The following is a 13741-nucleotide window of genomic DNA, read 5'->3' as shown; positions in this document are numbered from 1 at the left end:
CTGCTGTGTGGGGCCCTGCCTTTAGGCTCTGGGAAGCTTGGATGTTAGCATGGGAATGTGCAGGGTGGGAACCACCAGGAGTGCCCTGAGCAGGCCTGTGCTGTGCACGGGTGTGTGTTATGCAGGACACAACCATGAGATGGGCCAGCCAAAGAGGGACCTCAGGGAGTCACTGCTCCAACCTCCCTGCTCCAGCAGAGTCACCCCAGAACACATGGCACATAGCTGTATCCAGATGGTTCTGGGATATCTCCAGAGAGAGAGGCTCTGCAACACCTTTGGGCAATCTGCTGCATTCAACTGTCCTCAAATGTGTAGAGTTCTTATCGCAGATTCAGGTGGAACTACCAGTGCATAATTTTCTGCCCTTGGCCTCTTCTCCTCGTGCTTGGCATCGCAGTGAAGAACTTGGATCCACATCTAGGAACCTTTCCTACAAATACTTGTAGACATTGATGAGGTGGCCAGTTAGTTGTTTCTTCTCAAGGCAGAACATGCCCAGGTCCCTCAGCCTTTATTCTCCGAAGAGATGCTCCACTCTACTGAACACCTTTCATCTCCTGTCCTCTACATTCTCCAGGAGCTCCATGTCTCTTATGCACCAAAGAGCCCAGAACAGGACACAGCACTGCAGATGTGCCTCACCAGGGCTGAGTGCATCCTCACCTTCTTCCCCCTGCTGGCAATGCTCTTCCTAATGCATCCCAGGACACCACTGACTTCATGGCCATCAGGACAAATTGCTGACTCACAGAGAGCTTCTTGTCCAGCAGGAACCCCAGGTCCTCTTCTAAAGAGCTGTTCACCATCAGATCAGCCCCTAGCCTTGGCTAGTTCATAAGGTATTTACCACATACATAAAATCCTGCATTTGCTTTTCATGAATTCCAGAATATCCCCCTCTGCCCATCCCTCCAAGCTGTTAAGGTCCATCTGAACAGCTGCACGGCCTTCTCGGGTATCAGAAACTCCTCCTAACTTGGTGTTATCAGGGAACTTGATACGGACACTCTCTACCCTTCATCTGAGTCACTGCTGTATAGAACACTGAAACCTGTGAGAAATTCCTGTTATCTGCTCGGCTTGCTAATGTAACCTGTAATTTTTATCCTCTATTTGCTGAAGATAAACTGTATGTGGATGAAGGGCAGGAAGGCAGGTGGAACCTGCCCCAGACACCACTCTGCATGGAGGAATTAGGGATCCACGGAATACTTTACCAGAGCAAGCACAGGCTTGTGCTCTGCTGTTCCTATTCCTTGGCCACAGAACAACCACAGACAAGGTGCTGGAACAGAGGAGCGTGTGGGCAGCTGCCACACAGTGCTGGCTACTGCCACACCTGCCAGGCCTTGCCTTTATGCACAGGTGCACCAAGAACTACCCACACAAACACTCCTTCTGTTTGACAGTGAGAAGTGTGAGCAGGGTTGACTGGAGATAAGTAAGGGGAAGCCAGTGGAGTGCAGATTGAAGTCAGAAAGGAGAAGCTAGGGAAGGGAAGGGAGGCAAAAAGAGAAGAAGAAGGGCTGACAGAAGGAAGTGTACTGTAAATAAGAGTTAAATGCCAAGGGAGGCCTGGAGTAGCAAGGAGAGAAGGATGGACAAATAAACTGTCAGCATCTGAGAAGAGGAGGAAGGAAAGGCCAGGAAGCAGAGCAGCAAATGAGAGAGAAGTGATCACCCTGCCTCGTGCAGCAGCCACAAGTGGAAAGCAGGTCCTGTTTGTGCAGGGACAAGTTTGTGCTCAGCTCCCTCAGCAGTCTCACCACTGTGATCACTCTCAGCACAGTAGTATGTGCCAGAGTCATTGAGAAAGGCATGTTCTATTGAGAGGGTGATACTGTCTCCTTTTATCTTGCTGCTCTTGAAATGGCTCTCAAAACTCTTCTCCACCACTGCATTGGCACCTTCAACTGCATAAACCAACTGGGTCAGACTGGAATTCTTCTCTGAAGGCAGCATGAACCAGTACATAGCTGTGTTGGAGGATTTCTTGTTGGAACATTCCAGAATCACAGATTGGCCTTCTTTGATCACCATGTCTGGAGACTGTTCCAGGGCTAATACTGGAAAGGAAAAGTAGGAGCAGTGAGTAAGAGGAAAAAATAGGAAACATTTGAACTAGGCGCTGTGGGATAGTAGGGAAAGAGTGAGAAGGGATTGGGCAGCCAAGGGAGCAGTTCCAGGCATGGGACAGCTCTTCTGATCTGCAGGTGAATTTCCCAGGTCTCCTCAATAGGCAAGGTGCATTCCTGGGCTGTTTGTGTCCAAAATCCAGGAACCATCTGATGGCTCCACAAAGAATGACAAATAGATGGCCATTGCAGAAGATTCAGGCATTCCCATTGCCCCCACATTCCCTGCTGATCCTCCATGCAGAAAGCTGTGCAGGATGAAGCAGTGGCAGGAAGTGGCTCCCCAGCTGGGAGAGCAGCAGCGGGATGAGTGGAGGTGCTCAGGGCTGGGTTGAGTTCACTTACCCAGAGGGGCCAGCATGGCCACAAAGAAACAGCAGGGAACCATGGCGGGAGAGCCCCTGCCCTGTCAGCAAGCTGCCTCTTGGAGCTGCCCAAAGGTTTGTGCAGAGGGAGCAGTGAGTGAGGGTGAGACATCTCGGGGTGGGGCTGGCCAAGAAATGACAGGAGGCATTGGCTGGCTGGGAACCCTGGGCAATGACACAAACTGTGTGTCAGCACAAACTCTGTTTCTGCAGGATAGCAGGAACCCTGTAGAGATGCAGCAGGTTGAATGGACAGGCTGGGCATGGGTGGATGTGGAGGGAAGGATGGGACTGGAAGGACAGAACTGTGCTTAGCCTGCAGGGGAGTCTGAGTGTGTGCAAGGCAGAGGAATGATGGCTGCTCCCCTCCTGCCTCTGAAGTCCTTGCGAGATGGAGGAATGAGGGATAAAGGCCACCCAGAGGTGCCTGGAATTTTCTCATGCACTCTCCCAGTCTTCCCCAGTCATGGCTGGTTCAGTCCCTGCCTGGCCACCCCATGTCCCAGCCAGCTGTGTGACAGCTCTTCTTCTCTATGAGCCCTGTGAGCACAGCAAATGCCACCTGTGAGAGGGAGGCAGGAGCCTGAAAGAGACCATAGCAGCCCAAGCACTCAGAGCTGTGAGGGCTCTCATGGGCTCTGCAGTGAGAGCGGCAGGAGAGGAAGGTGAATACCTGAGGGGAGCTGAGGCACAGGGAGCCTTGTCTTTCCAGCTGGTGGAGAGGGAAAGGACTGTGTGAGCTATTCCACATGCTGTTTCCCAAGCCTTGAATTGATGTAACTGATTGTAAGGAAGGAGAGATGGAGGAGGAAGGGAAGAGGAAAGAGGAAGGGACGAGGTATGAGAGGACAGAAAGGGAAATTCTGAGGAATACAGAGAAAGACATGAAAAGAAGAAAGTGAGAAGCAGTTTTTAAATGGAAGAGAAATGAGTGATGACAGTGAGGAAAAGAAGAATCCAGAGTCAGAAGGTGATACAGAGTTGGGAAAGAAAAGAATAGCAGTTAGAGACCAGGAAAAAGACACAGATGGCCAGATGGACAGCCAGAGATCCAAACTTTTTTTTCCTGATGAGCTGCGGTGCAAGTAAGAAAATGGGGCACTGTCAAACACAGGGCTCAGTGTTTGCTGGTGGCAGATCCCTGTTTGCCTGGAAAGGTTTGTGCTGAGCTGCACCAACCTTTGACTCACTGTGCATTTTTTCAGCACAGAAATATGTGCCTGTGTCATTGAGTAGGGCATGCTGGATCTGCACAGCTAAATGGTTGTTCCTAGTCCCATTACTCTGGAAGCGATTTTGGAATTCCTTCTCAATATCTGCTTTGCCGCCATCCACTGAGTACACAACCAGCTGCATTCTGGCATCTTTCTCCTTGGGTAACTTGTACCAGTACATGTTTACAAAAGTTTTCCCTGATGCAGAACATTCCAGAGTGACGGTTTCTCCCACCCGGACAACTGTATCTGGTGACTGCTGAAGGGCCCAGCCTGGAGAGACACGAGATGAATGGTGGGAAGTGAAATGCATTGAAGACAATAATACACTTCCTTAAAGTACCACATGGCATGTAATGGTGCCAGGATATCAAAAAGCAATGGGACAGTCACCAGTTTACCTAAAAGAGACACATAGGTTCCAAAAACCCCAAACAAACCAACTTCAAATGCCACACCAAATGTGTTTTGAGAAATAATAACTTCAGTACTCTCTAGAAAAATATTAAAATAGGGCAGGAAAAAGCAAATTTCTAGCTATTCTACAGTTTTGTGATTCAATAGGTTGTGGGAAAATTCACCTGGTTCATTGCCCACCCCTGCCCTGGAATCCTTGGGAAGGGGCAGTGCCAGCAACTGGGAGCAGAGCTGAGGATGCAGCAGCAGCTCCAGTGCAGCTGATCAGGACCAAGGGAATGCCCACTCACCCACAGGGAGCAGCATGGCCACAAGGAACCGGTGGAAATCCATGGAGAAAGGCCCCCTCCTTCCAGGCACCTGCCCCTGGTGCCAGCACAGACACAGAGGTGTGGAAAGAGGAGAGGTGCAGAGCAGGAGATGCGTCTCTCTGTGGGTGGGCAGGGGAGGGAGCGACAGTCTGAAATGTCACCAAGGCTCTTGGTGCCCAGGAACGGTGGGCAATGACACCTGCAGGCAGTCATGAGCTGCTTGTACTCTGCTCCTCTGGCTTCCTGCTGTGTGCGAGCGTGGCTGGGCAAGAGTAGGGGGGACTTCAGTAGGTGCCAGAGTTCAGAGCTACCACGGAGCAGGATGGGGCTGTGGGGCAGCCTGAGTGTGTGCGCAGGAATGCACAAAGGGGCAGAAATTGATGGGAAGACAAGGAGACCTCAGGAATGCATGTTTGTGTGTCTGTGTCCCGCTGTTTGTCTCCTCCCTAGCCTCCCTCTCACTCACAGATTCCCATCCCTGCAAGCTGCAATGTGGAATCTCTGCTTCTCCCAGTCAGGCCTGACGTGTTGTCCAGGTATGGGAGAAGGTGCTGACCTGCAGAGCTGGTGTCTCTTGGAGCCTGGCAGAGAATAGTTCTGTAGCTGTTCTTCTCTAACTCCAGAGGGGGATCTCCAGGAGAGAACAGGCTGCCTTTGCTTCTGTACTGGGATTATCCTTTGAGACACTCTTCATCTCAGAGAGATTTCGGAGGAGAAGGGTGTGCCCCACAGAATGTGTGCATCCTGACCTTCTCTGTGGCAGAGAAGAGCAGCTATAATCCTTGTCTCTTTATTGCAGCAGTCTGCAAAAGAGCTCCAGGACACAAATGGACAAAGCTGGAGAAAACCATGTCCTCTGCTCTCTGTGTCCACCCAGCCTTGCTCACCTGCCCAAGGCAGTGGGAAATCCCTGTAGGCAGGAAAGGACACTGGTAGTTTGTGTGCCCTGAGTTTGGGCACAGAGCTCTGGCAGAGCCTCTGCCCGTCTGTGCTGGCCTGTGTGCACAGCAGGGTGAGGCTGGCCCATACAGGACATGGAGTGATGGCAGTGCCCAGGGCTCTGAAGGGCTTTGCAGTGAAGATGTTCCCCTGTGTCCTGTCAGCAGAGGAGAGCAGCAATGCCTGCAGCTCCTCCCAAATCCTCTGCTGCAGCTCTGAGTGTGTCCCATTGCATTCATTTCCCCAGGCTTCCTGGAGAAGCTTCTGGGAAGGCCCCAGATTCCTCTACAGTAGTTGCAGAAAGAAGCAAAGAGATTGGGCTGCTTTGTAGGAACCCCAAATCCTGACCCAACCACCACCTCCAGCAGCAGCAGCACTCCAGCAGAGAGGAGGCTGTGCCTGATGTGTCCATGCCAAGGGTCTCCAGTTCCCTGGGGTGAGCAGAGGGCAGGGCAGTGCCTGGGGAGCTGTAGCAGTCTGAATTGTGGCTAGCATAGTCCAGGGTAAGGGAGCAAAAGGACCTTTGCATAAAGTCCAGAGCTGTTTAATTCAGCCCCGTGGTGAGCTATTCAGGTCCCAGCACCCCCAGCACAGAGAGTCTCCCTGTCTCTCCACAGGGGCCTGGGGGCTGACCCTGGTCTCGGGGCAGTACAAAGGTGACGGTCAATCAGAGAATAGGGACGAGCAGCTCAGGGACACGGGAAGGAGCCAATGGGGTCTGAAAGCTTTTTCAGGGAAGGTTCTTCTGTCTCACGACACTAGGGCATGCTCCCTCAGGGTTTCCACAGGGAGCCTTGCAGAAGACACAGGATTTGAGGAGTCAGTGATGTTGAACAGGCATGGCTGCTGTGTGGGGCCCTGTGTTTAGGTCCTGGGAAGCCTGGATGTTAGCATTGGAATGTGCAGGGTGGGAACCACCTGGAGTGCCCTGAGCAGGCCTGTGCTGTGCACGGGTGTGTGTTATGCAGGAGAGAATCATGGGATGGGCCAGCCAAGAAGGGACCTCAGGGGCTCACTGCTCCAACCTCCCTGCTCAAGCAGAGTCATTCCAGAGCACATGGCACACAGCTGTATCCAGATGATTCTGGGATATCTGCAGAGAGAAAGGCTCCACAACCTCTTTATGCAGTCTGCTCCTTTGCAGTCTTCGACACTGCAAAGCTCTGACCTTAGATTCAGGTGGAACTTCCTGTGCATCATTTTCTGCCCTTGGCCTCTTCTGCTAGTGCTTGGCATCACAGTGAAGAATATGGATCCACCTCCGGGAACCCTCCGTTCAGATCCTTGTAGACATTGATGAGGTGGCCTATAGTTGTTTCTTCTCAAGGCAGAACATGTACAGATCCCTCAACCTTTGTTCTCTAAAGAGATGCTCCACTCTTCTAATCAACCTTCATCTCCTGTCCTGGATATTCTCTAGGAGCTCCATGTCTCTTTGCATCCAAGAGCTCAGAACGGGACACCTCACTGCAGATGTGCCTCACCAGGGCTGAGTGCAGCCTCACTTCCTTCCCCCTGCTGGCATTGCTCTTCCTAATGCATCCCAGGACACCAATGCCTCCATGACCACCAGGACAAAGTACTTGCTCATGGAGAGATTCTTGTCCAGCAGGACCAACAGGTAATTCTCTGAAGAGCTGTTGGTCAGTGCTTCCATATGCTGCGGCATGGAGCAATTCCTCCCCAGGTGCAGAACCCTGCATTTGCCTTTGCTGAATTTGAGAATGTTCCTCTCTCCCCATCCCTCCAAGCTGTCAAGGCCCATCTGACGGGCTGCACGGCCTTCTCAGCTATCAGAAAGTCCTCCTAACTTGGTGTTATCAGGGAACTTAATAAGGACACTCTCAACCGTCACTTGAGTTACTGGTCTATAGAACAGTGTACCCTGTGGGAAATTTCTGTTATCTGCTCAGCTTGCTAATGTAACCTGTAATTTTTATCCTATGTTTGCTGAAGATAAATTGTATGTGGATGAAGGGCTGGAAGGCAGGTGGATCCTGCCCCAGACACCCCTCTGCATGGAGGACTTAGTGATCCACGGAACACTCTACCAGAGTAAACACAGGCTTGTGCTCTGCTGTTACTGTTCCTTGGCCACAGAACAACCGCAGACAAGGTGTTGGAACAGAGGAGCTTGTGGGCAGCTGCCACACGGTGCTGGCTACTGCCACACCTGCCAGGCCTTGCCTTTATGCACAGGTGCACCAAGAACTTCCCACACAAACACTCCTTCTGTTGTTTGACAGAAGTATGAGCAGGGTTGACAGGAGATGGTAGAGAGGATGACAATAGCGTGCAGATTGAAGACAGAAAGAAGAATCTACAGAAAGGAAGGGAGACTGAGAGAAGAAGAAGGGCTTGACAGAAGCAAGTGTAGTGCGAATAAGAGTTAAATGCAGAAAGAGGCCTGGAGTGGCAAGGAGACAATGATGGACAAATAAACGGTCAGCATCTGAGAAGAGGAGGAAGACAAGGCCAGGAAGCAGAGCAGCAAATGAGAGAGAAGTGATCACCCTGCCTCGTGCAGCAGCCACAAGTGGAAAGCAGGTCCTGTTTGTGCAGGGACAAGTTTGTGCTCAGCTCCCTCAGCAGTCTCACCACTGTGTTCACTCTCAGCACAGTAGTATGTGCCAGAGTCATTGAGAAAGGCATGTTCTATTGAGAGGGTGATACTGTCTCCTTTTATCTTGCTGCTCTTGAAATGGCTCTCAAAACCCTTCTCCACCACTGCATTGGCACCTTCATATGCATAAACCAGCTGGGTCAGACTGGAATTCTTCTCTGAAGGCAGCAGGTACCAGTACATAGCTCTGTTAGAGGATTTCTTCTCAGAGCATTCCAGATTCACGGATTCGCCTTCTTTGATCACCATGTCTGGAGACTGTTCCAGGGCTAACGCTGGAAAGGAAAAGTAGGAGCAGTGAGGAAGAGGAAAAAATGGGGAAAATTTCAGCTAGGCACTGTGGTATAGTAGGGAAAGAGTGAGAAGGGATTGGGCAGCCAAGGGAGCAGTTCGAGGCACGGGACAGCTCTTCTGATCTGCAGGTGAATTTCCAATCTCTCCTCAATAGGCAAGGTGCATTCCTGGTCTGGTTGTATCCAAAACCCAGAACCATCTGATGACTGCACAAAGAATGAAAAATAGATGGCCATTGCAGAAGATTCAGGCATTCCCATTGCCCCCACATTCCCTGCTGATCCTCCATGCAGAAAGCTGTGCAGGATGAAGCAGTGGCAGGAAGTGGCTCCCCAGCTGGGAGAGCAGCAGCGGGATGAGTGGAGGTGCTCAGGGCTGGGTTGAGTTCACTTACCCAGAGGGGCCAGCATGGCCACAAAGAAATAGCAGGGAACCATGGCGGGAGAGCCCCTGCCCTGTCAGCAAGCTGCCTCTTGGAGCTGCCCAAAGGTTTGTGCAGAGGGAGCAGTGAGTGAGGGTGAGACATCTCGGGGTGGGGCTGGCCAAGAAATGACAGAAGGCATTGGCTGGCTGGGAATCCTGGGCAATGACACAGACTGTGCGTCAGCACAAACTCTGTTTCTGCAGGATAGCAGGAACCCTGCAGAGATGCAGCAGGTGGAATGGACAGGCTGGGCGTGGGTGGATGTGGAGGGAAGGATGGGATTGGAAAGACAGAACTGTGCTGGGCTTGCAGGGGAGTCTGAGTGTGTGCAAGGCAGAGGAATGATGGCTGCTCCCCTCCTGCCTCTGAAGTCCTTGCGAGATGGAGGAATGAGGGATAAAGGCCACCCAGAGGTGCCTGGAATTTTCTCATGCACTCTCCCAGTCTTCCCTAGTCATGGCTGGTTCAGTCCCTGCCTGGCCACCCCATGTCCCAGCCAGCTGTGAGACAGCTCTTCTTCTCTATGAGCCCTGTGAGCACAGCAAATGCCACCTGTGAGAGGGAGGCAGGAGCCTGAAAGAGACCACAGCAGCCCAAGCACTCAGAGCTGTGAGGGCTCTCATGGGCTCTGCAGTGAGAGCGGCAGGAGAGGAAGGTGAATACCTGTGGGGAGCTGAGGCACAGGGAGCATTGTCTTTCCAGCTGGTGGAGAGGGAAAGTGCTGTGTGAACTATTCCACATGCTGTTTCCCAAGCCTTGAATTGATGTAACTGATTGTAAGGAAGGAGAGATGGAGGAGGAAGGGAAGAGGAAAGAGGAAAGGACGAGGTATGAGAGGACAGAAAGGGATATTCTGAGGAATACAGAGAAAGACATGAAAAGAAGAAAGTGAGAAGCAGTTTTTAAATGGAAGAGAAATGAGTGATGACAGTGAGTCAGAAGGTGATTCAGAGATGGGAAAGAAAAGAATAGCAGTTAGAGACCAGGAAAAAGACACAGATGGCCAGATGGACAGACAGAGAGCCAAACCAATTTTTCCCTGATGAGCTGGGGGGCAAGTAAGAAAACGGGACTCTCTCAAACACAGGGCTCAGTGTGTGCTGGTGGCAGATCCCTGTTTGCCTGAAAAGGTTTGTGCTGTGCTGCACCAGCCTTTGACTCACTGTGGATCTTGTTCAGCACAGAAATATGTGCCTGTGTCATTGAGTAGGGCATGCTGTATCTGCACAGCTAAATGGTTGTTCCTGGTCCCATTACTCTGGAAGCGATTTTGGAATTCCTTCTCAATATCTGCTTGGCCACCTTCCACTGAATACACAACCAGCTGCATTCTGGCATCTTTCTCCTTGGGTAACTTGTACCAGCACATGCGTAGGAAATCTTTCCCTGATGCAGAACATTGCAGAGTGACGGTGTCTCCCAGCCGGACAACTGTATCTGGTGACTGCTGAAGGGCCCAGCCTGGAGAGACAGGAGACGAAAGGTGGGGAGTGAAATGCATTGAAGAGGATGAAAATACACATCCTTGAAGTATGCCGGGGGATGCAATGGCACCAGGATATCAGAAAGATATGGGCTAGTTCCCAGCTTCTCGGAAAAGAACACACAGGTTCCAAAAACCACAAACAAACCAACTTCAAATGCAACAGTAAATCTGTTTCGAGAAATAATGACTTTGGTACACTCAAGTGAAGTATTAAAATTGGGCAGGAAAAAAACCACATTGAATCTTGCAGAGTTTCCTGATGCAAGAGCCAGTGGAAAAGCTCACCTGGTTCATTGCCCACCCCTGCCCTGGAATCCGTGGGATGCGGCAGTGCCAGCAACTGGGAGCAGAGCTGAGGATGCAGCAGCAGCTCCACTGCAGCTGATCAGGGCCAAGGGAATGCCCACTCACCCACAGGGAGCAGCATGGCCACAAGGAACCGGTGGAAATCCATGGAGAAAGGCCCCCTCCTTCCAGGCACCTGCCCCTGGTGCCAGCACAGACACAGAGGTGTGGAAAGAGGAGAGGTGCAGAGCAGGAGATGCGTCTCTCCGTGGGTGGGCAGGGGAGGGAGCGGCAGTCTGAAATGTCACCAAGGCTCTTGGCTGCCCAGGAACGGTGGGCAATGACACCTGCAGGCAGTCATGAGCTGCTTGTGCTCTGCTCCTCTGGCTTCCTGCTGTGTGCGAGCGTGGCTGGGCAAGAGTAGGGGGGACTTCAGTAGGTGCCAGAGTTCAGAGCTACCACGGAGCAGGATGGGGCTGTGGGGCAGCGTGAGTGTGTGCGCAGGAATGCACAAAGGGGCAGAAATTGATGGGAAGACAAGGAGATCTCAGGAATGCATGTTTGTGTGTCTGTGTCCCGCTGTTTGTCTCCTCCCGAGCCTCCCTGACACAGATTCCCATCCCTGCAAGCTGCAAAGTGGAATCTCTGCTTCTCCCAGTCAGGCCTGACGTGTTGTCCAGGTAAGGGAGAAGGTGCCGACCTGCAGAGCTGGTGTCTCTTGGAGCCTGGCAGAGAATAGTTCTGTAGCTGTTCTTCTCTAACTCCCGAGGGGGATCTCAAGGAGAGAACAGGCTGCCTTTGCTTCTGTACTGGGATTATCCTTTGAGACACTCTTCATCTCAGAGAGATTTCTGTGGAGAAGGGTGTGCCCCACATCATGCGCTGATACACCCTGACCTCCTCTGTGGCAGAGAAGAGCACCTATAATCCTTGGCTCTTTATTGCAGCAGTCTGCAAAAGAGCTCCAGGACACAAGTGGACAAAGCTGGACAAAACCATGTCCTCTGCTCTCTGTGTCCACCCAGCCTTGCTCACCTGCCCAAGGCACTGGGAAATCCCTGTAGGCAGGAAGGGACACTGGTAGTTTGTGTGCCCTGAGTTTGGGCACAGAGCTCTGGCAGAGCCTCTGCCCATCCGTGCTGGGCTGTGTGCACAGCAGGGTGAGGCTGGCCCATACAGGACATGGAGTGATGCCAGTGCCCAGGGCTCTGAAGGGCTTTGCAGTGAAGATGTTCCCCTGTGTCCTGTCAGCAGAGGAGAGCAGCAATGCCTGCAGCTCCTCCCAAATCCTCTGCTGCAGCTCTGAGTGTGTCCCATTGCATTCATTTCCCCAGGCTGCCTAGAGAAGATTCAGGGAAGACCCCAGATTCCTCTGCAGAAGTTGTAGAAAGAAGCAAAGAGATATGGCTGCTTTGTAGGAACCCCAAATACTGCCAGCACCACCACCCGCAGCAGCAGCAGCACTCCAGCAGAGAGGAGGCTGTGCCTGATGTGTCCATGCCAAGGGTCTCCAGTTCCCTGGGGTGAGCAGAGGGCAGGGCAGTGCGTGGGGAGCCTTGCAGAAGACACAGGATTTGAGGAGTCAGTGATGTTGAACAGGCTTGGCTGCTGTGTGGGGCCCTGTGTTTAGGCTCTGGGAAGCTTGGATGTTAGCATGGGAATGTGCAGGGTGGGAACCACCTGGAGTGCCCTGAGCAGGCCTGTGCTGTGCACGGGTGTGTCATGCAGGACAGAATCCTGGGATGGGCCAGCCAAGAAGGGACCTCAGGGAGTCACTGCTCCAACCTCCCTGCTCAAGCAGAGTCATCCCACAGCACAGGGCACACAGATGGTTCTGGGATATCTCCAGAGATAGAGGCTCCACAACACCTTTGGGCAATCTACTCCTTTGCACAGTCTTCTCCAGTGCAATGCTCTTAACACAGACTAAGGGGTGTTTCTACATTTTGACCCTTCTCCTAATGCTTGGCATTATAATGAAGGACCTGGATCCACCTCTTGGAACCGTACCTTCAGATCCTTGTAGATATTGATGAGATGGCGACGTAATTGTTTCTTCTCAGGACAGAAGAGGCCCAGCTCCCTCAGGCTTTCTTCTCTAAAGAGATGCTCCACTCTACTAAACACCTTTCATCTCCTGTCCTGGACATTCTCCAGGAGCTCCATGTCTCTCTTACACCAAAGAGCCCAGAACAGGACACAGCACTGCAGATGTGCCTCACCAGGGCTGAGTGCAGCCTCATTACCCTGCTGGCAATGCTCTTCCTAATGCATCCCTGGACATTACTGGATTCATGGCCACCAGGACAACCTAGTGCTGAATCATGGGGAGCTTCTTGTCCAGCAGGACCCCCAGGTCCTTCTCTGAAGAGCTGTTGGTCAGTGCTTCCATATGGTGCTGCATGAAGCAATTCCTCCCCAGGGGCAGAACCCTGCATTTGCCTTTGCTGAATTCAACAATGTTCCTCTCTGCCCATCCCTCCAAGCTGTCAAGGCCCATCTGAAGGGCTGCACAGCCTTCTCAGCTATCAGAAACTCCTCCACACTTGCTGTTATCAGGGAACTTGATAAGGACACTCTCTACCCTTCATCTGAGTCCCTGATGTATAGAACACTGAAACCTGTGGGAAATTCTTCTTATCTGCTCAGCTTGCTAATGTAACTTGTTATTTTTATCCTACATTTGCGGAAGATAAACTGTATGTGGATGAAGGGCTGGAAGGCAGGTGGATCCTGCCCCAGACACAACTCTACATGAAGGACTGAGGGATCCACGGAACACTTCACCAGAGCAAGCAGAGGCTTGTGCTCTGCTGTTCCTATTCCTTGGCCACAGAACAACCACAGACAAGGCGCTGGAACAGAGGAGCGTGTGGGCAGCTGCCACACGGTGCTGGCTACTGCCACACCTGCCAGGCCTTGCCTTTATGCACAGGTGCACCAAGAACTTCCCACACAAACACTCCTTCTGTTGTTTGACAGAAGTAGGAGCAGGGTTGACAGGAGATGGTAGAGAGGAAGACAATGGCGTGCAGATTGAAGACGGAAAGAAGAATCCAGGGAAAGGAAGGGACACAGCGAGAAGAAGAAGGGCTTGACAGAAGCAAGTGTAGTGCGAATAAGAGTTAAATGCAGAAAGAGGCCTGGAGTGGCAAGGAGACAATGATGGACAAATAAACTGTCAGCATCTGAGAAGAGGAGGAAGGCAAGGCCAGGAAGCAGAGCAGCAAATGAGAGAGAAGTGA

At 51.9% G+C, this 13741-nt stretch overlaps 1 pseudogene; it reads right to left on the bottom strand.

Annotated features, from left to right (window-relative positions):
- The window catches only part of LOC128933225 (T cell receptor beta chain MC.7.G5-like), a 41730-nt pseudogene extending 32992 nt beyond the window's left edge, over positions 1-8738 (bottom strand).
- Positions 8739-13741: the final 5003 nt, after the last annotated feature.

The sequence above is a fragment of the Melozone crissalis genome, unplaced genomic scaffold (assembly GCF_028551555.1).
Source record: "Melozone crissalis strain CALT ecotype California unplaced genomic scaffold, PUWL_Pcris_2 ptg000008l_1, whole genome shotgun sequence".
In the NCBI taxonomy this organism is placed as follows: domain Eukaryota; kingdom Metazoa; phylum Chordata; class Aves; order Passeriformes; family Passerellidae; genus Melozone; species Melozone crissalis.
Note: the sequence above shows the minus strand (reverse complement) of the source record. Positions and strands in the feature narration are given on the sequence as shown.